The sequence below is a fragment of the Tachypleus tridentatus genome, chromosome 7 (assembly GCF_004210375.1).
Source record: "Tachypleus tridentatus isolate NWPU-2018 chromosome 7, ASM421037v1, whole genome shotgun sequence".
Classification (NCBI taxonomy): Eukaryota; Metazoa; Arthropoda; class Merostomata; order Xiphosura; family Limulidae; genus Tachypleus; species Tachypleus tridentatus.
In genome coordinates, this window is record NC_134831.1 from 18522279 (window position 1) to 18549900 (window position 27622).

The window sequence follows — 27622 nt, forward strand, 5'->3', positions numbered from 1 at the left end:
AAATGAAACGGTTCTTGACATAAAGTAATATTTGTCAATTCTAATGTAAACTAATAAAAATATCTATTGTTTTTATGAATAGCTCTTGGGTTTTGAAGTTAATATCGTTTTGTTCCTTGTGCTAAATTAACTGAAACGTCGTAGTTCACCTCAAAAACCGAAACAGATACTGTACATTTATTGACATTTGTTTCTCTTTAGAAACACCAAAATCATATCGTTATTCAAATAGATTGATTAAGATAAATGAGACGGATATTTACGAAAGGCTTATAGAGAAAAGATACAACAACACTGTAAAAGGGTATATTTTTATTCAGCTAACTAATTTATTTTAAGAACATTTAAACATCCGTTATTCATCATAACCAAATTTCAGCGACTCAGAACCGAGACTTGAAGTTTTTACAAGGTACAAAGAAAAAACAAGTTTGACTGATTTACATAAGGAAAGAGACCTCCCACAGGTTGGCGGCTCAGCAATCAGTTTGAGGCTTATATAGCTCTTAACCTGGCATGGCCATGTGGTTAAGGCACTCGACGAGTAATCCGAGGTTTGCGGGTTCGAATCCCCGTCACACCAATCATGCTCGCCCTTTTAGCCGTGAGACTAGCTGCCTTCCTTCTCGTCTCACATTACTAAATTAGGGACGGCTAGTGCAGATAACCCTCGTGTAGCTTTGCACGAAATTCTAAAAGGAACAAACAAAGAAACAAACTTATATTCCTAAGACTCCAAGGTTCGATTCCTCGCAGTGGACGAAGCGCAGATCGCTTAACAAAAAATAATAACATCAAGTTAGAGCTCGAGCAATTTAAAACAGTCGTGATTTTTTAAATGTGCGCGAAGGAAGCAGAATGATCTAAAAAATTACCCATAATTTATTGTTATATGTGTAACAAATATGCGACTTGTGTTATTATTAATGCAGACGGTGTACACGAATGGTCAATATTGACATGTAGATTATTGGTATAACTGTTTCTTATTATAATCAGTTAGGTCTAGTGTAGAAAAGGAAAATTGGTTGACCCAAAACATCAACGGCCACAAAACTTTAACGATGAATACGAAATAAATAATCTTACTTAAAAGTAAATAGTCCAATTGGTAAGGGTCACAATGAACTTTAGTTTTTCTACATAAAAACTGTCTCCTTACGTTACGTTAACATTTCTGGAGAAGATGATATATTTCAAGCTGTGTATTAAAAGCTTCAAACGAAAGCTTTATTGGCTTTTTCTTTGATTTTGAAAGTGGATTACATCTCAGTCACTTTGCGGGCTTCAAAACACAGACTAAAATGTCGTCTACTAAAATGAGCAAGCATTTATAGTTAAGCACGAAGCTACACAAGGGGATATCTGTGCTTTGCCCACCACGGATATCGAAATATGGTTTATAGCATTGTATGTCCGCAGACATTCCGCTGTGCCACTGGGGATGAGACAAAGCAGTCGTACCTAGATATGGAATTCTGTTATATCGACGATACCTAAAACTCAGTGAAAACAAGATTTTACAAGTAACAGAAAATAGTAACATGTTATCAACATGTTAGTGTGATATTCCTTACAAGCATACTTTTGGGGTGTACCAAGAAAATATTGGTGTAATTTGTGTATATAATAACCTTGAACTAAAAAACCAAACACTTAAGTATTCAGAAGTTACCTGCATTTGAAATTCAAATAAGAAGAATTGAGGTAAAAATATATAAAGTTTATAAATTGATATAAATAGGCTACATAAAGGAAAACGAAATATTCAAGGTAATCTGAAAATAACTGACGTGTCTCTTCACATAAAAATCCACTTCATATACAATGTGCATATCCATCACACTTCCTCAAATTGATGTCGTACATTTGATCAGTCTTTTAGTAACTAAGCACAGCCTCATGTATATATTTAAAGCTGCGACCTAATGCATCCTTAAAGAAAGTAGCGTTTTCACATCCATTGATTCAGTTACGAGTAACACTCCAAAGTCTATTTAATTATTTATTATATCTATTAGTTCTTGCTTGATTTAGTTGGTTAGGCGATTACTTCATCAAGGATCTAACACTTATCGCACATATATGTTTTTGTAGAAACTTTATTCAAAAAGCGTAGCTAAGTTTCTTTTGCTCTTGCTACTTATCGTTCTGGGTCACTACCCTTTGGTATGGTGTACGCTTTCTCATAGGAAAGAGTGCTGTAAAGTATAGTATATTATATCAAAGTTTATAATAATCTTTCCCACTATTGACCAAGTAACAGTATGAGCATGTATGCTTCTTTATTTCTATATAAGAATGTTTGACAGTGAAGTAAGTAGTGCAGGGATGACATTATAAGACATTACACTCTGTTAGTCTAGAACAGGTTAAGTTTTTAACATCCACAACAGACACTCAACAAACTTTACTACCAGTAAATACGATGAATTTTCTCCAGTGCATTCTTCCACTTTGTTTTTATCAATAAGGATTTTCCTCTCTTTTCTACATTTTTCAGTCTCTTTACTGCTTCGAAAGCAGTCAATATAATAATCCAACTCTGCTCTGCAATGCATTTTTGTCCGAACTTCTTTTTTTAGTGTATGGTTACCACGTAGCAGGTAGATTAGTGCACCTAAAAATACGACAATTTCATATGTTCTTGTAATTTTTTAAGTTAAACAATGGGTTGTTTACGCTCAATTGAACGAAGGAAATTAAATCCTGGATTTAAGCATAAATTTACTGCTTACGCGATATATAGTTTCACTTCATGTTAAAACAAGAGAAAAAAGGTATTCGTTTCTTTAACCTCAGCGGCACCTTACGCAACATATGAATGAAACACATAGAGCAGAGACCCCAAGTTTCAGACGTAACCGTTTCACAACTTAAATTTTCTAACAAGATAGAAAGCAACTAAAAAGTATCACCACCACCTACTCAATAACTTTTTGTTGAATAGCAAGATTGACCGTCATAGGGTAATTCCATGCCAACTGACCTAAGGCTTCCCAGTTCACGTCATAGATTTCCTTGAAAAACGTTTAAGCAAAGACTTCATTTTGACTTATTCAGAAACACAGTACAGCTCTAGTATTTCTCATGGCTTAATAAAACAAAATAAAGTTGGTGCTTGGATTTTTTCAAGAAAAATCCATGACATCAACTGGAAACAGTTTTTTTTCCAGGGTGAGTTGGCGTGGAATGACCCCATAGATACAAGGTTCACACTAGACCACGCCCAAATCACGTATACGACATTTTATCTTCAACAATATTTCTAAAACATAAGAACTTTCTATTCTTAAAGTCACACAGTTGTAGACTAAAGTAGTTTGTTGTTTTCTTCACAAACACTAGGCCTATTAATTTCTTACATTTATATATTCTGAAGCAGACATATGAGAACCACATGCGATTAATGCGTAAAACAGTTTAAAACGTACTCTTATCATCCATTTACAGAAAACAGATTTTCTAAAGGAGAATAAACCTGATTTAATTCGGTTTCGATCTATAGTATAATTTTTTTCCAGGATCCAAGTAACATTAATGTAACTATTTTCATCCCTCTATTTTGTTTGTTTTGAATTTCGTGCAAAGCTACTCGAAGGCTATCTGTGCTAGCCGTCCCTAATGTAGCAGTGTAAGACTAGAGGGAAGGCAGCTAGTCATCACCACCCACCGCCAACGCTTGGGCTACTCTTTTACCAACGAATAGTGGGATTGACCGTCACACTATACGCCCCCACCGCTGGGCGGGCGAGCATGTTTAGCGCAACTCGGGCGCGAACCCGCGACCCTCGGATTACGAGTCGCACGCCTTACGCGCTTCGCCATGCCAGGCCTTCATTCCTCTAATCCAAACCATAACTTCCACAAAACTAGCGCGTGCATGCTATTTATAGTAATTATTTACAACCAAGATGACACGTTTGTAAGATTGGTTACTAAGAATAGATGGTTAAATAGAGAGATAAATAGATAAATATTCAAACCAATTTTGTATCAAAAAGTAAATTTAGTTTATTGCAATCATACTACTTACAAAACATTTTTTTTTAAAGTATGAATTCAATGGAAACGTTTAAAATATACCTATTAAAGTCACACATGTACGTCAAAATTTGTGTTATTAATTACAAATAACGTTGTATGGCTGATATTTTTTTATAACTTTTCCACGCTAATGGACATAAACGTTTATAAAATTCATCATTATTTTCAGTAATATAATCAGTTTACATTTTGTGTATTAAAAGTAACTCAGCAGCATTCGTATAAAATGTATTTCTCATTTAAACGTATGGAATGTTAATAAATGGCATTTCTTTGAAGAGCCAAAACTCCATTAGCAGAAACGTTTTATTTTATTTGGTGAAGCTTCGAAGCAACGATTATAACTACCAAAGATGTAAGGCTTAAGAGCATTCGCTAGGCTTAATACAATGAAGATAATCTTTAGATCTCAGTAAGCTATTCATAAGCATTCATTGAGTATTACTGTCTTTGCCAACAGTAATAATTTGTTAACGTATGATCAGTGCAATAGATCCTATTCTACATTATAGCACCTCACGGCTGAAAGGGCGAGCATGTTCGATGCGATGGGGATTCGAACCCGCGACCACCAGATTACGAGTCAAGCACCTTAACCACCTGGCCATGCCAAGCCTGTTTCACTGTAATGGAAGAATATTGTTGTTTCTTATGGTAAGTAACGATTAATTCGAACTTATAGCTGATGTTTATATAAACAATTATAAAGTAATTTTTTAAATTACTAAAAATAATCAACATTTAATTTCAATTATACGGTAAATCTTGCTAAAAACGTCTATTAGTAAACCAGTGAATACAGAAATATATGGAAGTCAGTACAGTATAAAACTACGAAACTTTTACTGGATGTCCCAAAAGATAGTTACTTTCAGAACATTTTATTACTCTTTTTTCATTAATTACTCCAGAGTCGTATGCAATTAACTTCCCTCTGTTTCAGATTAATATGTATTAGAAGTGCAAACCTTGAACTAAAAACCAAACACTTAAGTATTCAGAAGTTACCTGCATTTGAAATTCAAATAAGAAGAATTGAGGTAAAAATATATAAAGTTTATAAATTGATATAAATAGGCTACATAAGGACTAACAAAAAAAAAGTGAAAATTAACATCTAGTTTCATATTATTAAACCATTTCTCACAAATTTCGGTCCTTTTATGGTTCATGAATATTATAGTTTTTCGTCTTTTTCGTTTGGATATTTGCGCGTTTTTTATGGTTATATATCACAATGTGTTATTTTATACGTTGCAGTGTTCTAAAACATAAATCGTCTTCACATAAAATATCATGACATTCTCAGAATAACGCTTCGTTCCGATTGGGCTATTAAAGAAGTCTGTTTTAATGCCTGTCTACGTTGTGCTTACCACAAAACAAAAAAATATTTCTATAATATTCATAATTAGCAAGAGCTACTTTCACTAATCAGATCATATAATTTAATAACAACAAACTGTTTCACTCTTTAGACATTAAATTAGTACTTCTAATGTAATTAGTATTTTTTACATAATCTTTAGATTATGTAAGTACCAAAGTAAGCAGCGTACACTCAGATGCAATGTAAAACAAAAAAGTATATTTAGATAATTAAAACCTTTACAATTGAAACACTGAAAGTTGATATAATGCACGAGAGTGTCTTAACTGTTTTTTTATTGCTTTGTAAAGTTATCGTATAAAGAATATATTTAATCCCCTCAGCTATTACAGCGGTAAGTCTGCTATTTAATAACGCTAGAAACCGGGTTTCAAAACCGATGGTGGGCAGAGAACAGATAGCATATTTATTCCTAACTACAAACAAGCTGAAACTACTTGATATAATTTTAATCTTGTTTATTGATGTGTTATTATACATGTAACAGACGATGCAATGAGTGAAATTTTCAGTAAATAATACGAATCTGCTGTTTTATCTAATGAATAACATATAATGGCCCGGCATGGCCAGTGGTTAAGGCACTCGACTCGTAATTTGAGGGTCGTAGATTCGAATCCCCGTCACACCAAATGTGCTCGCTGTTTCAGCCGTGGGAGCGTTATAATGATCGGCCAGTCCCACTATTCGTCGGTAAAAGAGTAGCCCAAAAGTTGGCGGTGGGTGGTGATGACTAGCTGCCTTTCCTTTAGGCTTACACTGCTAAATTAGAGATGGCTAGCGCAGGCAGCTTCGTGTAGCTTTGTGCGAAATTCAAGAAGCAAACAAATAATATATAATACTTTCTCTTCTCTGGATGATTTAAAGACCAGTATCGTGATTCACGGGTGGGAAGAACTGAATAAACTTCCCCATTATTCCCAACTACTTCCACAGCTACCCTAAAGAGGATCCTTACCGGTGTGTGTGGGGGGGAAGACGACATGAAGACACTGGCCAATGGTTGCTGAGCAAGTTTGTCGCTATCTTATGAGAGGTGGTGTTACACTCTTGGACTCCAGTCACATCCGAGTGTTCTTCAGGAGTATATTTAGGGTAAAATCACACAGAGTTCAACTACTGAGTTTGATACAATTAACTTTAAAACCGTATACAAGTTGGTGGGAAAATAAATTCACGAAAACATGGCGTGAATTAGCATAGAATGAATATTATGAAGTTCTGTTTGAAAAATAATAAACTATTGTATTTCGAAACCTTATATGGTTATATAATTGTTATATTATAAAATCCCTAAAGATCTAAATGCGCATGTGCACGGAGTTTATTTCAATGAATGCAAACAAAGATCGGACGTAAATATACTTTGGTAGACATCTTGTACAATAACATATTAAAGGATTATCAAAGTGTTAAAAAAAGCGTAACGGTAGATCGTAAAATAACAATGTAACTTTATTTATTTATAGCATTAATATCGGTAAAGTCGAGCTTCATCTAATGAAAAGCAAAACTGTGCACAAGTTAATTTATTTCTTTATCAAATATTCATACTTTAGAAAAGGTTTAACCAATGTCAATAAGTATACTTGCAGATTTCGGTGCCTGCGATTAGAATTTTTTTGTATTGTTCTAGAAATCCCCTATTTAAAGAAATACTGTTGGAGTAAACCTTTGTGGTTCTCTGCTAATTTTATAATATTATATGAACTATAATTAGAATATCTGAATTATTTAAAGTTGTAACTGAAAATGTGCTCTTAAATTAAATGTGGTAACTTGTATCATCTCCCGTCACTGTTCTAAGTACTTTCAACTGAACTGAATCCTAATAACAAACCTACAAATCACATATTTCTGGAAACAGTTTCTAAATTTATTCAATACTCACTTTTTTTTTCAAATGACAAATACGTTTTTATTCCAATAAACATGCGTGTTTGTTATTGACAAGGTGAAATGGCACACTGTTAAAGGTGTATATTTAGGACAAATAAATGTTCACACTGTTATCATGAGTGCAAAAAAACTGAATTTATGAACGCAATGAAAAGATATCGGGTTTTATGAAAATAAAAATCAAAATCAACTACAACTGTTGCAAAATCACTCACATTAACATAATTTTCTGATTACCAAACATTTGATGATAACTGTTTTTCAAAACCAGAAAATCTTCAAAATTCATACGTATACAATTTATCTCACTATTTAATATTATTAATTTTATTTTGGGTGTGAAATCACTCTGTTTTTTTAGTGTGAAATATAACGAAAGGGATTAGATTATGGACGTAAACCGAAATTTTCCTTACGTGTGAATAAACCACGAGATACAGTGTTCACAGGAAAACTTCTTCATGTTAGGTACTAATTCCAAGAATCGATTTTCAGTGGGATACGCGCACACGTGATACAAAAACAAACAAACAAACAAAAAACACGTTGTATCGCCGTTGCGAGTGTTTGGTATGAAATAGATACAAGCAATGGTTTAACCTATTCCTGGTATTATTGATTAACGTAAGTAGAAATTTCTATAAATAACTTAATATGAAGATAAAATTTAATGGTAGAAAAAATCGAATACTAATGTACAACTGTATTTTCCCTTTTGTATACTCGTTTATTGATCATAACTGTGACACAAGACAGAATGTAATTGACCACTTATCTTCCTGGCTCTTCATTCGTCCAGTAGCGAGAAGCCCATTGGTTACAAATTAATTACCTGATTCATATTTAAGAATAACGCCGATTTTTTCGCCAATCACAATAACCCAAAGTCGGTATTTAAATGGCGTGGATGCTCTTCCTTCAACAGTGAACAAAGTGAAGTACAATGTTTAAGGCGTAGCAATGATATTCCTAAAGTTTTGCTCTACTTTTGATAGACCATCTAAAACCACACGTTTTCCATTCATTTCTAGCATTTTTTCTTCAAATCACCAGCATTTTCGATTACATACTAATTATGAAGGTAAAGTGTACTGAACCTATAACTACGTAAGCGAACGGAATGGTTTGTGAATTCCAAGCACCTTTCTATTTAATTTGTCATCCATAAGCATAAGTTGTGGAATTGCGTAGCTCCATAAGACGTGTGGTTATTGTGGCCAGTTAAAGAAGGTCAAGGATTGGATATATGAACCATTACTACAATTTTTGTAAGTCCTTGAGTAGTGAACAAGTACCAACAGATTGGAAATTAGCTAATGTCACTCCTACCTTCAAATGAGGTAACAGAAGTTGTCCCAGTAATTATCAGTTTTGGGAAAAGTTTTAAAAAAGTCTGATGAAAGATACTTTGTAAAGCAGTGCAATAAGATTTAAAATTTTATTCGATTGTCAACATGGTTTCACTGAGGGAAAATATTGCCTTACAAATTTTTTGACATGCTTTGAAAATATTACTTCATATGTAGACAATGATAAAGGGGTGAATTTGGTGTACCTACATTTTCAGAAAACACTTGTGAAGGTGCCACATAAAAGGATTGTAAAAACTCATCTCTAGTGTTTGTTTGTTTGTTTTTCAATTTTGCGCAAAGCTACACGAGAGGTATTTGTGTTAGCCGTCCATAATTTTGCAATGCAAGACTAGAGGAATGGCAGCTAGTCATGACCACCTACCGCCAATTCTTGAACTACATTTTTACCAACGAATAGTGGGATTAACTGTCATTTTATAACGCCTCCACAGCTAAAAGTTTGGTCTAACGGGGATTCGAACCCTCGCCCCTCGGATTACGAGTCGAGCGCTCTAACCATCTTGCTATGCCAGACCATACTACACTTTAAATTATGATATCTGCTTTAGTGTTATGGCAGAGTGGGCACCATTGATGAAGGAGGAAGTTGTTCCAAAGTCAGCGAAGGGTTAGGGACAACATTTTTATGGCGTGCAATTAATCTCAATAATGTATTCCATAACGATAACTTCTATTTACACGTTCAACTAAAAATTTAGATTAAACTTCCTTTTTTTTTATACACACAAGATAACTGAATTTTTTATGAGTATAAAAACTGTCAAATACTGAACATTTTAGAGCGATGTTTTTTTTAACGTCCACCGCTGTGATAGCAGTAAGTTTCAAATTTATTACGCTAAAATCAGGGGTTCGATTCCCCTTGATGGACACAGCAGATAGTCCGATATGGCTTTGCTGTAAGAAAAGACTCAAACAGACACGCATTATTTTCTAACAGTTGTTTCTACTTTTTTTACACAAGTGTGAAGAAACATCGAGTGTAAAGAATTTTTCGACTCCAAACTCCAAAAAACTGTTATTTATTTTCAATAAATTAACGTTTCACTCTCTGTGGTATTTCTAAATATTGCAGAGTCTTTTTTCTTCAAATATTTTACATCATTGAATATCCACACTGTAAAGCTAACTCACTCTCAAGTTCACACATACGTATCACAACTGTAACATATTTACTGTTGTACATTTATATTAATACCTACATTTGTTTTTATGCTTGTGACGTATATTGTTGAGCGTGTTTAACGTGTTTTCGAACACTGTTGAACGTTCGAGAATCTCACGTGAATGATATATAAAATCGACACTATTCGTTGGTAAAAGAGTAGATTAAGAGTTGGCAGTGGATGGTGATGACTAGCTGCCTTCCCTCTTGTCTTACGCTGCTAAGTTTGGGACGGCTAGCACAAATAGTCCTCGTGTAGCTTGGGGCAAAATTCGAGAACAAACAAACAAACGAGTAGAGAATGGCTATACGTAATATATATACCCAAACACCTAGAGAGAGAGAGAGAGGATGGCTAAGTGGTTATGTTGGAAAAACACATTCTGCACATTGAGAATGGCGGTAAAATATGCCTAGTCGATCAAAAATAAGAGTAGTCTAAGAGTTGGCGGTCTGTGCTCTTAAGTAGCTGCCTTCCTTTAGTCCATCATTAAAATTAGGGACAACTATGCTCAGATAGCCCTGTGCAGGTTTTGAAGAACATTTGTGCAAGTAGTCCCTAACTTTCAATTGAAAGACTAGATAATTCGACGGAATAGTGAAATTTAATCATCGCGCTTTTAATGCACCCATGGCCTCAAAGTATGAGAGAGATTTTTATGGTAAGCGAACCTTGAATTCTCGGATTCACGGTTCAACTACTGACCTGGTAGCAACAAAGCAAGTGTAGAACAAATATCTGAAATAAATCTACAGATAGCTAATCATTCAACTACCACAAAAAAGTTAAAATAAGTTATAGTCTTAAGCACGTGAATGTAAGTTTTCAGATATTTCCTGAGACAATCAAAGTAAGAGATTTGGTGCAGGTTCTTTGTTTGCTATTATATCTATTTTGGGAGTGTAGGGAACAATCTCAATGTAGCTTTTTTATCCTTTTGGGAGTGTAGGGAACAATCTCAATGTAGCTTCTTTATCCTTTTGGAAGTGTAGGGAACAATCTCAATATAGCTTCTTTATTCTTTAGCTAAATGTTTTAGTGCATATAAATATATAAAATATACGTTTACATCTTTACGAACAATTAACTTTTTTATTTCAAAAACAGCAACAAGAATTATGCAAGTTTTAAAAACTAAGAGAGTTCAAAATGTTAATTTTTACATTGCTATGCACAATCTAACGCATGTTGTCACAGGGGACAATGGAAGGGAAAAATGACGCATACAATCCAACAGGTGAGAATCACTGTGCCTAGAGATATATTAAAGAATACCATATAAAAGCGTGAGAAATGTACAGTGGAACATCTAAGTAGTGTATATACTTCAAAACATTAAAATAGCTGAGGATGATATTCAAGCTAATATGGTAGAACAGCTGATATAGGGGTTAATATAGTGGAACAACTGAGTTAGGATATACAAGTTAATACAGTGAAACATTTGAATAATGTATACAGTTTAATACAGTGGAACAGTTGAGTAAGGGTATACAAATAAATACAGTAAAACAGATGAGTATTTTATACTAGTTAATACACTGGAACAGCTAAATTGTGAATAGAAGTTAATTACAGAACTCAATGCAGCGCCTCAACACTACATAAAAGTTATTACAATGGAGTAGCTAATCAGTATATACAAGTTATAATTATGGAGTAGATAAGCAGTGTATACAAGTTATAATAATGGAGTGAATGATCAGTGTATACAAGTTATAATAATGGAGTATTTAATCAGTATATTCAAGTTATAATAATGGAGTATTTAATCAGTATATTCAAGTTATAATAATGGAATAGATGATCAGTTTATACATGTTATAATAATGGAATAGATGAGCAGTGTATACATGTTATAATAATGGAGTATTTAATCGGTATATTCAAATCATAATAATGGAGTGGATGATCAGTGTATACATGTTATAATAATGGAGTAGATGAACAGTGTATACAAGTTATAATAATGTGGTGGATGATCAGTATATTCAAGTTATAATAATGTAGTGGATGAGCAGTGTATACAAGTTAAAATAATGTAGTGGATGATCAGTATATTCAAGTTATAATAATGGAAGGCTGATTCGTTTGTTAAACTTACCAGAGAACAGATAAATTCTAGTAACTTGTTATTCATACGTTCGTAGAAACATTTACTTTTAACCAATTCTGAAACATTGACTAAATCCTTGCTGTGTGGTGCTAATGACAGAGACAGCTAGTTTATGTTAACACGTTATTGTTTAGTAGACAAGACTGACAGAAAAAGTTTTACTCACTGAAAATATATTTTTCCAACCATCATCTTACAAATCAAACTAGAGTAAACTAAAAATCGCACAGCAACTAACTGATAAGCAGGTATTCAGTGTTATTTTTGCATTAGAGAAGTTTGAAATATATAAATTTCACATATTTAACAACTTTGTTTTTCAGCATAGACTAAGATCTCTTATTCAATTATATTCAATCACAAGCTTACAAAATCTTTCAAGATCTCTTATTCAATCATATTCAATCACAAGCTTACAAAATCTTTCAAGATCTCTTATTCAATTATATTCAATCACAAGCTTACAAAATCTTTCAAGAAATCATCATCAAGTTAGAGGCTAGGCCTAATTGTTTAATAAAATTCCCTATAATGTGGCTAAGCTTAACGTTTTAAGAAAGAGAATGGATTTTATTGATTTCAACGGGGACGAATCAAAATCCCCTAGGATAAACTTCCTCAATTAAACTATAAAGTAGGGGTTTGTTTGTTTTGGACGAATATCTGTGCTATCCGTCCCTAATTTAGCAAACTTCATCACCACCCACCGCCAACTCTTGGGCTAACCAACGAATAGTGGGATTGACTCATATACACCCCACGGGTGGGAGGAGCATGTTTAGCGCGACGGGGAGCGAACCCGCGACCCTCGGATTACGAGTCGCACGCCTTAGTAGGCCATGCCGGGCCTATAAAGTAGGAAAAAATCCACTTAGTAAAAGTGCAAAATAAAATAAAAGTCTCCATTTTTCCTATTTCTTCTACTTTTCTACGTTAAAATACCCTAGGTAATCACTGTTTTGTCTACCTAAGTGACAATAGTGTATGGTGGCAATATACTGTTTTTGTGAGCTTTTCAGTGTTTTTAAATATTGGCTAGACTCTCTGAGTTACCAAAAAAATCATTCTCTCTTCAACCATCATGTAGGTCATCAATAACAACAAAGAAGGTTCCAAACTGTATGTAGAAGGCTACTGATCCACCATTATCAGTTCCAACAGTACACGAACACGACTGGAATGTTCTCAGAGGAATGCACTGTCTTGCACAGAGCCACGTCCCAGATCCCAACAAAGTAAAGGAAGCTGAGGTAAACACCAGAATAGAAAGAATAAAAATTCTGTTATTATTTGTCCTAGGGCAATTTTTTCCAAGGGCGTTTTGTCATACATTCGACTTCAGCACTGTATACTGCACGTATACGAAAGACACTACACTACTGCAGTAGTATTGTTGACGAAAGTACAGGCAGAGAACTGGTAGCTAATTAACAATAAACATCAAAATAAATAGCTATAAAACGTATGATTTCATAAAGACATTATTAGAGGAAGAAAAAAACTGTGTCATTTATTTAATCAACAGTGTATTGTTGAGAAGGAAATGATAATTTTCGAGCAGTATGTGAAACGTCATAATATTTCCATAAGTCTTCGATTTCTATATCTAGCATAGATACCAAAAGATTAATCAAACAAGGCAGTCTCTAGTCCATCTCCAGCTTAGAATATATACTATAGACTGAAAACTATATGTAACACAAAAAAACGGATGTCGATACATATGGTAACTGCAACCCATTCGTGTAGCTTATCGCTTAACAAACAAAAAAAAATCCGTGTATTTGAAGACATCAGCAAAAGAAACATCTGACACAAATGACTCCAAAAATTAAGAAAGGTCGTTACTACACACATATATAGCTATATAATTAATTAATAACAATACGTATATAGTTATTGAAAGAGGAGTTGAACCCAATATAGGAGACAAATCATTTACGAAATTTAACAAAGGTGAAAATACAGTTTGAAATACCACATTATGATTTATGTATGAAAAAAACTGTAGGTTTAATTTATGTTCCAAGTCAATTATATAAAGTATTTTAAAAGCATAAGAATTTTTCTCCTATCTCTAAATTTAGCGCAAAGCTACTCGAGAGCTATCTGTGCTAGCCGTCCCTAATTTATAAGTGTAAAACTAGAGGGAAGAGAGCTAGTCATCACCACCCATCGCCAACTCTTGGGCTACTCTTTTACCAATGAATAGTTAGATTGACCGTCACATTATCACACCCCCACGGCTGAAAGGGCGAGCATGTTTGGGTAGACGGGGATTTGAACCCGCGACCCTCATATTACGAGTCGGACGCCTTAACCCACCTGGCCATGCCGGGCGAACTATTCTTGAAATGAAGTCTTCAGCAAAACAAAAATGAAACCACTAAACACTTAGTATGTTTGGTGTGACGAGGATTCGAACCCGTGACCCGCTGAGTATGATTCGAGCGTCTTAAACACCTGGCCGTACCAGCCTATGCTATCTTCAAACCAATAAATAAGATAAAATACATGATAATGAAAATTAAAGATAATATATAATTAATAAATAAAACGGGTATTTACGAAATAGAATGTGAATGTAATAGTATTTATACCGTACAAACTAAAAGAAATTTAAATTGCAGACTGCATGAACACGAAGGTTATATAAAAACTAATAAAATAGAAATCACATCTGTAACCGAACATGCAAAAATTACCCAACATTCAATATTATGGGTAAAAAAAGCGCATTAATTTTTAAATTTCGCTCAGTATCGTAGTATTATAGGATTAAAGAAACATAAGAAATAATGAAATATAAAGAACAAAGAGAAGTATTAAGTAGAGATGAAGGATCAGCAAACCAGTATGTTGATATATTGTTTGTTTGTGTTAAATTTCGCGCAAAGCTACTTGAGGACTATCTGCGCTAGCTGTCCCTAATTTTGCAGTGTAAGACTGGAAGGAAGGTAGCTAGTCATCACCACCTATCATCAACACTTGGGCTACTCTTTTACGAACGAATAGTGGAACTGACCATCACATTATAACGCCCCTCTCCCCGCACCCCACAGGTGAAGAAACGAGCATGTTTGGCGTGACGGGGATTCGACCCTGCGACCTCGGATTACGAGTCGAGCGCCTTAACCACCTGGTCATTCCGGACCATGTGAGATATATTATGTTAAAGAAAAACCTTACGAAGAAAGTAATTATTATGAAACAATGCGGCGAGAAATGAAAGTATGAAGTATCTGTTGTAAGGAATTCCTGAAGATAACGTAGATTATATTGAAACTTGTACATGTAGAATGTCACGTAAATTATATTGAAACTTGTACATGTAGAATGTCACGTAAATTATATTGAAACTTGTACATGTAGAATGTCACGTAGATTATATTGAAACATGTAGAATGTCACGTAGATTATATTGAAACATGTAGAATGTCATTTTAAAATGGAAGTCACACGGCTCAGTAAAGTTTTAAATTATGTATACTTGAAAAGTTGTTTTTAATTATTTATTGTAATTTATCACACTCCTGTTTTCATCTCGTGGAAGTATCTTCTTTATTTCAATCTTTCAAATGGAATATCTAGCTTTCTGGAGATCCATGACCTACTATTTTTAAACATTCTGGGAAATTTATGATGTATGAATATAAAAGAAAAAACATTTCCTGGAATACGTGATTGGCGGAATCAATTAAAACGAATTGTGGCGAATGTTAACATAACAATGGAGAAATACCTTACTCACTGGTGGGTATTAATATAGTAACATGCATTCATATTCCTTTTGTGTTCATCTGGATTGATATAAAAATCGTTGAATGATACAATAAAAAACTACTATTTTAAATAAGAGTGTTGTTTAATATTACACAAATGTGCACAATGAATTTTTAATTACCGTATTTCCCGGCGTCGAAGACGCTATTTTTTTCTCAGAATAAGTCTCAAAAATTTACCCTGCGTCTTCCAGGCCGAAGGTTACATTGCTCATAGATCTAAACCTAAGCCCAGAGGAAGCGTTTCGATACTAGACATTAATCCAAGAGCGTCTATACGACCCAGAATGTAATGTATAAGTTAATTAGTATTAAATAACAAACAAGAAACATGTCACAGTACACGGGGTGCTGTAATACAGCCACTCTTTTTAACTCCTCCGGTTTGGAATAACGTTATTACTGATAATAATACATATATTCCAGTGGTAATATAAGGTGCACTCTTTCAAAGGTAGATATGATAAGCATGCAGCTCACAATAAATGAGAAGTGGCCAAGAGGATTTATATACCGTAAGTCACAAAACAATCCACAAAACAACTTGATAAGATTGGTGGAAGTGCTGCAACCTTATTATGATTTTTATCTTTTTTTTTTTCAAAATGTAGCTAATCAGAAAAGAGATGCGTCTTCGATGCTGGGAAATACGGTATGACTTTCTTTTTAAATAATTACACCTGCAGCTGATAACATGGAAATAACATGTGTTCATGTTCTTGGTGACCTGATAAGGACCAGTGAGAATATTTTTCGAAGGATCGGTTAGAAATTTTGCGGATATTAGATCTTGATATATTAATATACGTATAGAAAATAGTTTTTTTTACAAACAACAAGTCAAACCAAAAATAAAAAGTTGCACCGGCTGAAAGGATCCCCAGGATACAGGCTATAATGTGGAACACAAAATGTACCCTAGGCTTTGGAGATGACTGCGAAAGTAGGACCCATACTGCGGTGGGGTACACCGTCTATCAGTTTTAACCTCCGTTCGCCAGTCTCACATAAAGAATAATCAAATAATAAAATAAAATAAAGAAATGGAAATAAAAATTAGGAGAGGGACATGTGGGTGCTCAAGCCCACAACGTCCCACGTCTGACAGTTGTGGGAAGATGACTGTTCTTCAAAATGAAGAAGAAGAAAAATAAATAAAAATTAAATAAAAACAATAAGTTACTACCAACTGGGGGTGAGTAAGTTAAGTAATCTTACCTCCTAAAGTTAGCATTCCAGTCCCCATTATGGTGGTAAGGTACTAATTAGTAGACCAGTAGACAAATTATACTGGTACAAAGGGTCCAACCCAATTATCTTAACTAACCAGTAGAACTCCCAACCACCACTACCAATTTTCATGCTCTAAACAAGCCTCTATATATGTACGATAAGATGTTCATCGGCATAAAGTAGAGCCAAGTTGTTTAATGGCCTTAATCACAACTAAAAATGGTTATCAGAAACTTATATTTATTTAATACATTATTATATTCGATACAGAACATTTTGGTAATTTTGTTTAAAATTTCTTTATTAAATCCATTAAATATTAATTTTTATGTCGATATTTCAACATTAATAATAAAATATTGTAATTCATTACAAATTCTACAAAATCTGAATAATTGTGAAGTTATAATGTTTATGGCAGAAGGGTATGGTACATTACTATTTTAAACCATATATTGGAAAAACGAAACATTTTCTGTAGTCAAAAATATTTATACTGATATTATCATCAATTATTTTATTACCTAAATCTAACTAATGTGCTTCTATATTAGATACTGAAGTATAGAAATATAGATGCCTTAAATCGTAGAATAGCATTATAAGTTACTTACTGACAGTATTAAGTACGGTAAAGTGTAATCCGAACTAAACCAAATATATATATATATATAGAAGCTACAGTGTTAATTTATTTATCAAATGTACGCAGCACTTAATAAAGGCTTAATTAATGTTAGGCCTAAGACAAGTGGACTTACAGATTTTGGTGTGTGTGTGTGTGATTAGAATTCTTTTGCAAAATTCTAGAAATCCTGCGTTTAAAAAAGTACCATTGCAATAAAACATTAATTTGATTACAAATAGTCTGTGAGACTCTGCTAGTAAGCACTATTTTGTAAATTTCTGTTTTAACAACAATCTTAATGGAAAAATAATTTAAATAAGATTGAGAATCGATGTATTCTCCACTTTTACCAGAAAATACTAAAACGAAGTAGCAAAAACGAAAGGCCTCTGGAAACAGAGATACTCCTACTGACAACCGTCAACATACACCGATATTACTGTCAAAGTAAACTTGTTGGTCATAGAATTTCTGTACGTTCGGCTCTCTCCTGAGTATATATACGTAGGATGGTGACTAAAGTAACGTAAACTGTCTTTCATACAGTGGCTTTTAAATCAACGTTCTACCATTAAGAACTTTTTTGAATTTATGAATAGTCTCTCCATTCTTATGAATAATCCAGATTAGTAAGCTTCGTAACCTAAATAGTCATATTTTACTTTAATTCTTTTCTTCGTGGAAAGATTAAAAGTATCAAAGTAAGGTTTTTGTTTGCAACACCCCTTTCAGCAAGTCTGAGTAAACATATGAGAAAAGACATTTTGTACCGCGATTTTCATTGACATTTGCTGTAAATTAAACACGAAATATTTCACTGGTTTTCACGCGTATGAGACTTTTCAGTGCGTTTTATACTCGAAGGCAGTGAACGGAGCTAACGCGAATATTGTTTATAGCGCAAGAGATTTAGAAAATTTTAAATTGTTCAAATCTGAGCCTCGTGGTTAAGGCGCTCGCGATTGCGAGCCACAAATGTGAATCAACGAACATGCTTGCCGTTTCAAGTGTGAGGTTAATCCCACTATTCGTTGGCTAAAGAGTAGACTAATAGATGGCGGTGAATGATATTAATCAGCTGTTTTACTCTAATTTATCACTGCTAAATTAAAGACGGTCAGATCATGTAGTCATCGTGTAGCTCTGCACATTGGAGCCATAAGTGCGCTATAAGGCTGATAGTCAAATTCTCTTATTCAGAAAGAGTACTCCAAGAACAAGGGTTTGTGGCTGTTCATTTACTGCTTTCCTTTTTGTTTTTCACCTAAAGATTAACGGCGGCTACACGTTTGTGTAGCTATGCGCGAAATGACTAGCAACAAACACATAATGTATGTGACAATTTTAAAATAAATGTTTTTATATTACAGAGAAATGTTTATTTCAAGAAAATACTGCCACAGTTGTTAAAATGCTTCACAATTAAACAATAATGTAACTTGAAACTCGGATACATATATATAAACAGTAGTGCTACCTGTAGTACATACAATAACTTATTCTAACTCGACATTTTTGTTCATCACAAATATAACATTATAACGCAAACACAACACACACATACATCACGTGCTATATTGTGTGCGTATGGATACAAATAAGTATTCAACAAGAACTATCATACTTCCTTTCTTTACGTTGTAAAATCGCCTCGAGTTTCTAAAAGTGGTACTCTTTAAATCGTTTACCTTCAACTTTGTAGTCCCGAGAGTGAAATTTCTAGCCCGTTAGTAAATATGTCAGCCAGACCGACAGTAATAAAAGGTTTTACTGGCTATCCAATGTATTTGATGTTCATATTAAAAATAAAAAGTACTAAGTTCTACTGTAACACTATAACCAGAGTATTTTACTGGTTACCCACCTGGGACCTATAACCGATTACGCACTCTATGATGACGTTATTAACATCCCAAATAGCATTCAGTTTCATCACTTTAGGGAACATATTTCGACACATGAAATGCATAACATTTCGTATGTGAAATCATGAAGCCAAACCATCTCGCCTTGGAAGATAAACTATGTAAAGGTTATGCTGGTAGTATAACGTAGTAGTTTAAAATATATGTATATTAAACAGAAGTTTTAGTGGTTTTGAACACAAGTACACACCCAAATATATGCATTATGCAGTCTCAAATGGGCAGAAAGATGAAATTCACATAATTTTTCTATATTTATTTTCATAAGTAAATGCAACTTTAAGCAGCTAAAATCTGCTTTTTGAAAGTGGACCAAAACTGACGACCTTTCTTCATTAGAAATGAATAAGTCACTCATAAAAACAGTTAAACAACTCAACTAAAATATCTTTCAGGCACGAAAGTAGAAAAAAGAGATTTTTTTTTGTGTAGTAAGTGGCCGGTGATTTCTAACTCTGGTGTAAAGTGACCCAAACAATTAAGAATGGTAACCCATTACAGCAGGACTGGGTGCTAGTCCATTGCAGAATAGGCCCCAGCAAATGGTCAATCAAAATCATGTTATTCAAGAATTTGAAGGAAATGCAAGTGAGTGGTTAATCTTATAAATCGACTCCCCAAGAACCACAGAGTTTATAAATTAATACAGTCATCATATTCGTTTGTTGTTTAATGTTAGCGTTGCTCTAAACAATGTTATTTTATTAAATAATAAATTTGATATTAAATATATGATATTTATTTAATGTCTTGCTTCAAGCAAGCGATATAACTTGAATAGACTTTATTTGCTGCATCGTAATATAGATAGTAAAAATGAGCATATCAGTATATTTATCACGTGCATAAGATAATGTAAATATTTATCATTTTGATAAATATAAAAAGATGGATAGTTCTTTCCTACAAAGCAGAAGTCAAATGTTTCGTTACACTTACATGGAAACGTGTGTTATGTCCAACAGCGTTATTAGTTCAGACAACGGATATATTATGTAAATATTGGGATTGCACTATGATTTCCGTCATAAGAAAAACAAAACAAAAAAAATATTCAGAAAGCAAAAAAAGTCAACCTTACCCGTTTCCTTTTTTTTCGAATGACCATCCCCAATGGACCAACAGTAAATTTATGGACTTACGATAATAAAATCTGGGGTTTGATTCTCCACGGTGTGTAGCTTTGAGTTAAAATAAAAATAACTATTTGAGCTTTATTATTAATGAAGAGTAGCTAAGATTTCACTGATTATATGAGAAATACAAGTGATTAAAAGGGTAATACAAGTGATTTTAGTCATGATATTAACTAAGTCCAGTCTTATCCTAAGCTGGTGTTTTAGTAATTACTACTCATGCCTCAGAACACGTAAAGTAATCCATTTCAACGTCATTAACACATGACCTCGGTTCATGCCCGGCAATAATACGTTTTAATAAAATATAAGAAGCAATCAAAACTGTGATTTAATCCAATTAAAAAACAATATATATATAATTTTACATTTGAAATCTTCATTATTATGTGACGTATGTTTCTTTTTCTACTGATAATTATATTAACTGTTTTGAAATATTAACTCTTTTTAATGGAGCATACCAGGTTACTATCCATTCATTGACTGGTGACTGAGACAACATAAGTTATCAGTTATTTCAAGCATTGTTCTGGTCCTAATGAATAACACACGTTATAACTATTTCACTTTTCCTGTCCTGGTGGATAACATAAACACAAATACTTCAACCAGTTTCTGTTCTAATTGATAACACACGTTACAGATACTTTATAAATCGTTTGTGATAAATAACATAAGTTATAGATATTTTATGGATTATTCTTGTCCTGATGGATAACACAACGTATAAATAATTTAAGGGTTATTCTTTTATGAAGGGGTAACACGGATATTTTATGGATTATTCTTGTCCTGATTGGTAACACAACATATAGATAATTTATGGGTTATTCTTGTTTTAGTAGATAGGACAGATTTAAGGTTGTTTGTTTAACCTTACGACAAATATTTAAAGCAATATTAAAATGAAAGCTCTTTAATTTCCAACTATTTAAACAAAAGTCGTTTGCTTCCTCAAAATTACTTTCTAATTGAACTTTATTTCAAGAACTAGAATTTTTTCTGCAATAATCGATTAACCTTCACCTATAAATAACTCACGAACAGAATAACACGTGACCACAAATGTTATTGCTTGTCTGCCTGTATATGGCCCAGCATGGCCAGGTGGATTAAGGCACGTTCGATTTCTAATTCAAGGGTCGCGAGTTTGAATCACGGTCGCACCAAACATGCTCGCCCTTTCAGCCGTGGGGGCGTTATTATGTGATGGTCAATCCCATTATTTGGTGGTAAAAAAAGTAGCCCAAAAGTTGGCGGTGGGTGGTGATTACTAGCTGCCTTCCCTCTAGTCTTACAGTGATAAATTATGGACAGCTAGCACAGGTAGCCCTCGAGTAGCTTTGCGTGAAATTAAAAAAACAAACAAATTGTATGTGTCTTAATTATTTCCACTGAATACACCTACGTAATAAAACACATTAATATCTCAATACCTTCGACATTCTTTATGAAAACATTATATTTGAAGTAAGAAAATAATTATACTTAATGAAAACAGTATTTGTTGAGAACAGCAAAAGGAGTATATTTCTACTTCCCTGGATACCGAGCAATGTTGTAGCTGTTTCATAAGATTGACTACGTTCTTTAAATAACTTTTCATATATTATTGATTCACTTGAATTTCATATATATACCTAAGTTCTACTTGTGTCTATAAATAGCTCAGCTCAGTCTTCGTACATTTGGTTTATACTTGTTTTTCGTCATTATAACATAACAGTCCAGCTGAGTTTTGGAATAGAAAACTGTTTTCTTTTTATCAGTGCACTACCGAATAAAATGAAGGACGTCTTATTTACTTTCTAAATTTCTACTTTTAGACATCAATAAGTCTTTAAATATATTTATTTTTCCAACATTTGCAACAAAAATTTTGAATAATTCTTTCTTTTTTTTATTCGGGCAGTAGGGGGCCTGTATTTACAGAAAACGTTGCAAAAGATAATGATGGTGAAAATGATCATATGTATTCCACAGTGTTCCAGCTGTTTAGTTGGAAATTTCTGTGTTACTGATGGTTAAACTGGTTTTTTTTAAGTCTGAAACGTTTATTAATCACAACGGTCATCAAAGCAGCGACGTTTAACTGTGCGCCACCTGTTAACAGGATCTTTCAAACAACAAAGTGTTTAGTGTATAAAACTGAATATTTTAGTCACTACAAATCACTTTGCACGTGGTCTTTCGCTCAATACCAGACCTAGGCTAAATTACAGCAGAAAATAAAATGTTTATCTTCATAGTTTTCAACACTGCGTCGATTCCGGCATTAAAACCCAGTTTTTAAGATTTTGATTGTTTGTTTGTTTGTTTTTGAATTTCGCGCAAAGCTATTCGAGGGCTATCTGTGCTAGCCGTCCCTAATTTAGTAGTGTAAGACTAGAGGAAAGGCAGCTTGTCATTACCACCCACCGCCAACTCTTGGGCTACTCTTTAACCAACGAAAGTGGGATTGACCGTCACATTATAACGCCCCCGCAGCTGGAAGGGCAAGCATGTTTGGCGCGACGGGGATGCGAACCCGCGGCCCTCAGATTACGAGTCGCACGCCTTAACACGCTTGGCCATGCCGGGCCTAAGATTTTGATAGTGGTAGGAATTCAGGAATTCAAAACCTTATTTTTTACATTTTTGATTCTGGAGGTTTTCAACAATTCGCGAGATTCCGGCATTTAATACCTAATTTTTTTTTATTGAAAAACCTGAATAAATAATTACGTTTTGTTAAATTCTGCATAATTTATTTAAAATATGAATTCCTTAAATACAACTACAGCAGTGGACAAGCTGGGTTGCGAGTTTCATGTTTCAGTCCTGGCAAAAAATAAACAAATAAAATCACGCCACGCACTTTGGAACCGAGAGCACATTATAAGAGCGACAGTTACGCCCCAATATTTGTTAGGTTTAGAGTAGTCCAAGAGTTGGCAGTGAATAATGGCGACTAGCTGTGCTTCCACTAGTCCATCACTTCAAAACTATCACAGGTTTTCATCATGTAGCTCAGTGTAAAATTAAACAAAACAAACAAGTTTTCCGTCAGCACGAGGTAAAACAGTTAGAAATCGAAGAAATAATTACTTCATCATAAGTACTAACTGTCATCCAGTTCTCATAATCCGTACACTATGTGAATGTGATAAAAATGACTTTGGGCCTTAAACAAGTTAATTATTTTTCATAGCCCACATGACAATGAGATGTAGTCCATTCATTTCAAATAATGTTGGATAATCTGCTCGTTATAGAACCTCAAAAGCCACTTTGAAATTGGAGAAGGGTTAAGCTCTTATTAATAGAACCTAGGGAAGCGGGAAGACGAAGGAGATGGGATACAATTTGAAGTTAGTTTTCTCAATAAAAAAATTATCAAAGCTATGTAAGGGGCCTGTGGAAGGCTCACAACACTATCAAATATATGAAAAAAACAATAGATATACCAGAGAGTTTGCCAATGGTAAGCATAAAACTCGTTATTTTCTTTACATATACATGCAAGCCATGTTGTTCTCCGCTGAGACAGCAGTAAATCTTCGGATTTACAACACTAAAATCAGGGGCTCGATTCTCCTCGATAAACACAGTAAATAACCCGATATGGCTTTGCTATAGGAAAAACACACACGCAAGCCATGTTCTAGAAAAGAAAATATATGGGAAGTAAAATACTCACACGTGACGACTAAGTGTATCTGTTCAAAATATATATGCGTTGTATGATGTTCCTGCCATGCTTCTCGTATTTACCTTATTAATAATGAAAATGGCAATCCTTCGTTAAGTGTCAGATGGGGTGCCGATTTCTACAGAACTGGGTATATATAAATAACTGTTGTGTTTTATTAAGACAACTATAAATTTCAAAACGAAAATGTAGAGAGATCTGTATTTACACATGATTTTCAGTTACCTGTTGTTTGATAGTACTGTGTTAATATTGAGAGAGTACTTGTTATAACGTATTATTTGCTTGGGACGTTTTTGTTTGTTTCTTATTAAGCACAAAGCTATGCAATAGGCTATTTGTGTTGTGTCTACCACGGACATCGAAACCCAGTTTTTAGCGCAATATGCCTTCAGACTTACCTGCCGCTGAGCCACCAGGAAGAGAAGGAAGGTGCTGAGAATGGACTTTATTATTAATCCATAGCGTATACATCTGATAAATCTGTCTATCATGTGCAGGATAATGTTCCCTGATTCTACTAGCTTATCAGTGTTTGAATACATTATAATGGTGATATATACCATAAAAACTATTTCACGCTATAGAATGTCTGTTGAGTAGCAAACTTTCGATCATGTTTCTGTAATCGTTCTGTTAGAATATTATGTGTGTGCCTGTGTAGCATTGTATTCTGTGCTAGCCAAATGCATTTCAGTGTAAAAATATGGTCAATAACAACCAAGTTCATTACTGTGGACAACAGCCTAAGTTTTATTACTCACCAGTTTAGTTTCTGTCAGTGATGTCAAATTCTCGGGCCAATCAGTGTTTGCGAAATAAACGAATCGCAGCTTGATATTCTAGATTATGCTGCCTCGTACCGTCCTAACTCAGACAATATTGAGATACTTGGTTAATAAAACAGTGAAGTGTGAATCATCAACACGCCACGTGCTTCGCAACGTCCGCATCCTGCAGGTGAAAGTATCCAAATGATGACGATAACTGGAGGGAGTGACACTTGCGTTACGCTCTCTTGGTGCAACTAAATGACGTCAGAGTGCACGAGCTAACGTTTTTCATATTCATCTTGTAACGAACATCGACTTCGATTCCATACAACGCGTTAGAAAACAGAAAATTAAAATTCTGAATCAACAAATCGATTCTCTTTGATCTGAAAGAGGAAAGTCTTTAAGGGGAAGATTGTATGCCATTACACTCTTAGTACTACAATCAGTTGCTTGGACCAACAAAGTTGAGTTGTGTGGAAACAAACCAGGTAGTAATTAACGAAAGTATCCATAGAAAACAACATTAACCTTTTTATTCTTAATATCAACCTTGAATTTAATGAATACAACGTTAAACAGTAACATGTTTCAAATCATGTTTAGCTGTATACGGTTGGGTATATGAAAGTTATTTTTTAATATGCAAATCACAAGTCACGTGCAACCACAGACGATATAAAGTCTCAAGGAAATGGTATGTGTCGGAACGATATTTTGATATTGTTTTACGTTTTATGGATAGTGTGATGCCATCGAAGATAGTTGCTTTTAGAAAAGTAAGTGCCCCCCGCTAGTACAGCGATATGTCTCCGGATTTACAACGCTAAAATCAGGGGTTCGATTCCCCTCGGTGGGCTCAGCAGATAGCCCAATGTGGCTTTGCTATAGACAAACACAAACACACAAAAGTAAGTAATAACTCTTTTCAATGCAAAATATTCATACATTTATATTACGAAAACAAGTTCATATAAGGATATCACTTACACTTAATAACATTAGAAAACAATAAAAAAAAGATATGGATCAACTTGGAGGATAAGGATCATTCAGGGTGAGACCTGCAGAAAGTCTTTCCTCAGTCATGGTAAACAAATTACAGCATCTTGTAACAGATGAGAATCCACGACGGACATGACAGCCTTAGATGGAGATTTTTAAAATGGAAACTATGCTGTTGGGCTACTGTAAAGATGCGTGATCGTCAGAAAGGATAACTGGACATGATACATGAAATTTATCAACCTAGATGAAGCTCCAAAATCGTCTTCATACGACATACTCAATCTCTGCTGGACTATGCACGCGGTGTATACTTAGAAAAAAGTCTCATGCTTATTCACGTATAAGTCAAGATCTTGAACAAAAGTTAAAGTCAGGATCTTTTTTTCGTAATTTTAAACAGGTATCAGTAGTATTTATATGGGGAAAAGATAAACCCAAGAATGCAAAACAACCTAATTTTGTAGAAAGGAACCGAGTGCAAAACTTTTACATAATGGAGGAAATTTTGAAACGTGGGAAGTTTAAAGTTGCGTCACGCATCGAAGAAAACCGGGTGCTCAGAGGCGCACCCTACCTCATCAAAAGATAAGCAATATGAAACTAAAACTAACCTTGTTATAGCAAAAGGATTATCACAAAGGTAAAGTTAAAATATGTTACAGAGAGAGGTGAATCATAGGAGTGCAAATTTGTGTTATTTTATAGAAAAACTAAAGCATGAAAGTGCATATATATATAACTTAATGACAATAAGAGACCTATTGGTCCATTTAGGCTGTCTTTTCTGCTGTACTAATCTTTAAAATGAAAGTACACCACTCAAAGCAAGCCCTTATCAGTCAAGCATTTATCAAGCAATCTCTAAAACTGTCTTAAATTAACTGCATTCATTACAACTGAAAGGAGTTCGTTCCAAATGCCAATCACCCAGTTAAAAACATTGTGTTTCTTGGTGGAAGATAACGCCTACCATATCAATATTTATAGTTGTCTCCTCTATTCTTACCACTATGAACGAAAAACAATTATCCATTAACACTGTTAATTTCTTTATAATCATAAATACCTCAATTTAATTCTTCTTGGTTCGAAAGCAGATCTTAACCTCTCCTCATATGGCATCCTCTCCCTCCGATATCATCTTAGAAACCCTCCTATCAAATCTTTTTAACAACTTAATTTAAGGGAAGGAACCTAAGGCTGAATATTCCATATTTGGTCTAACCGATGATCTATACGTTTTTAGAGTTGTATTTCATAGTTCTACAGATATGGCGTAAAATCATATTTATCTTTCCGCAAGCAAAGGCACACTGCTTGGATGGCTGAAGAAATAGATCAACCAGAACACCAAGATTATTTCCTTCTATGACACTATTAAGGTTATTCCCATCAAAGTTGTACTTATACTTGAAATCATTATATTTAATATGAATTAACATGTGCAATCTG

General features: G+C 34.1%; 1 protein-coding gene across 1 annotated transcript in view; it reads right to left on the bottom strand.

Annotated features, from left to right (window-relative positions):
• LOC143257948 (serine/threonine-protein kinase meng-po-like) overlaps nt 1–25343 on the bottom strand; it is a 28298-nt gene extending 2955 nt beyond the window's left edge. The window contains exon 1 of the mRNA XM_076517016.1: nt 25154–25343. The gene's annotated coding sequence lies outside the window, so the exon portion shown is untranslated. The remainder of the gene's footprint in view (nt 1–25153) is intronic.
• Nucleotides 25344–27622: the final 2279 nt, after the last annotated feature.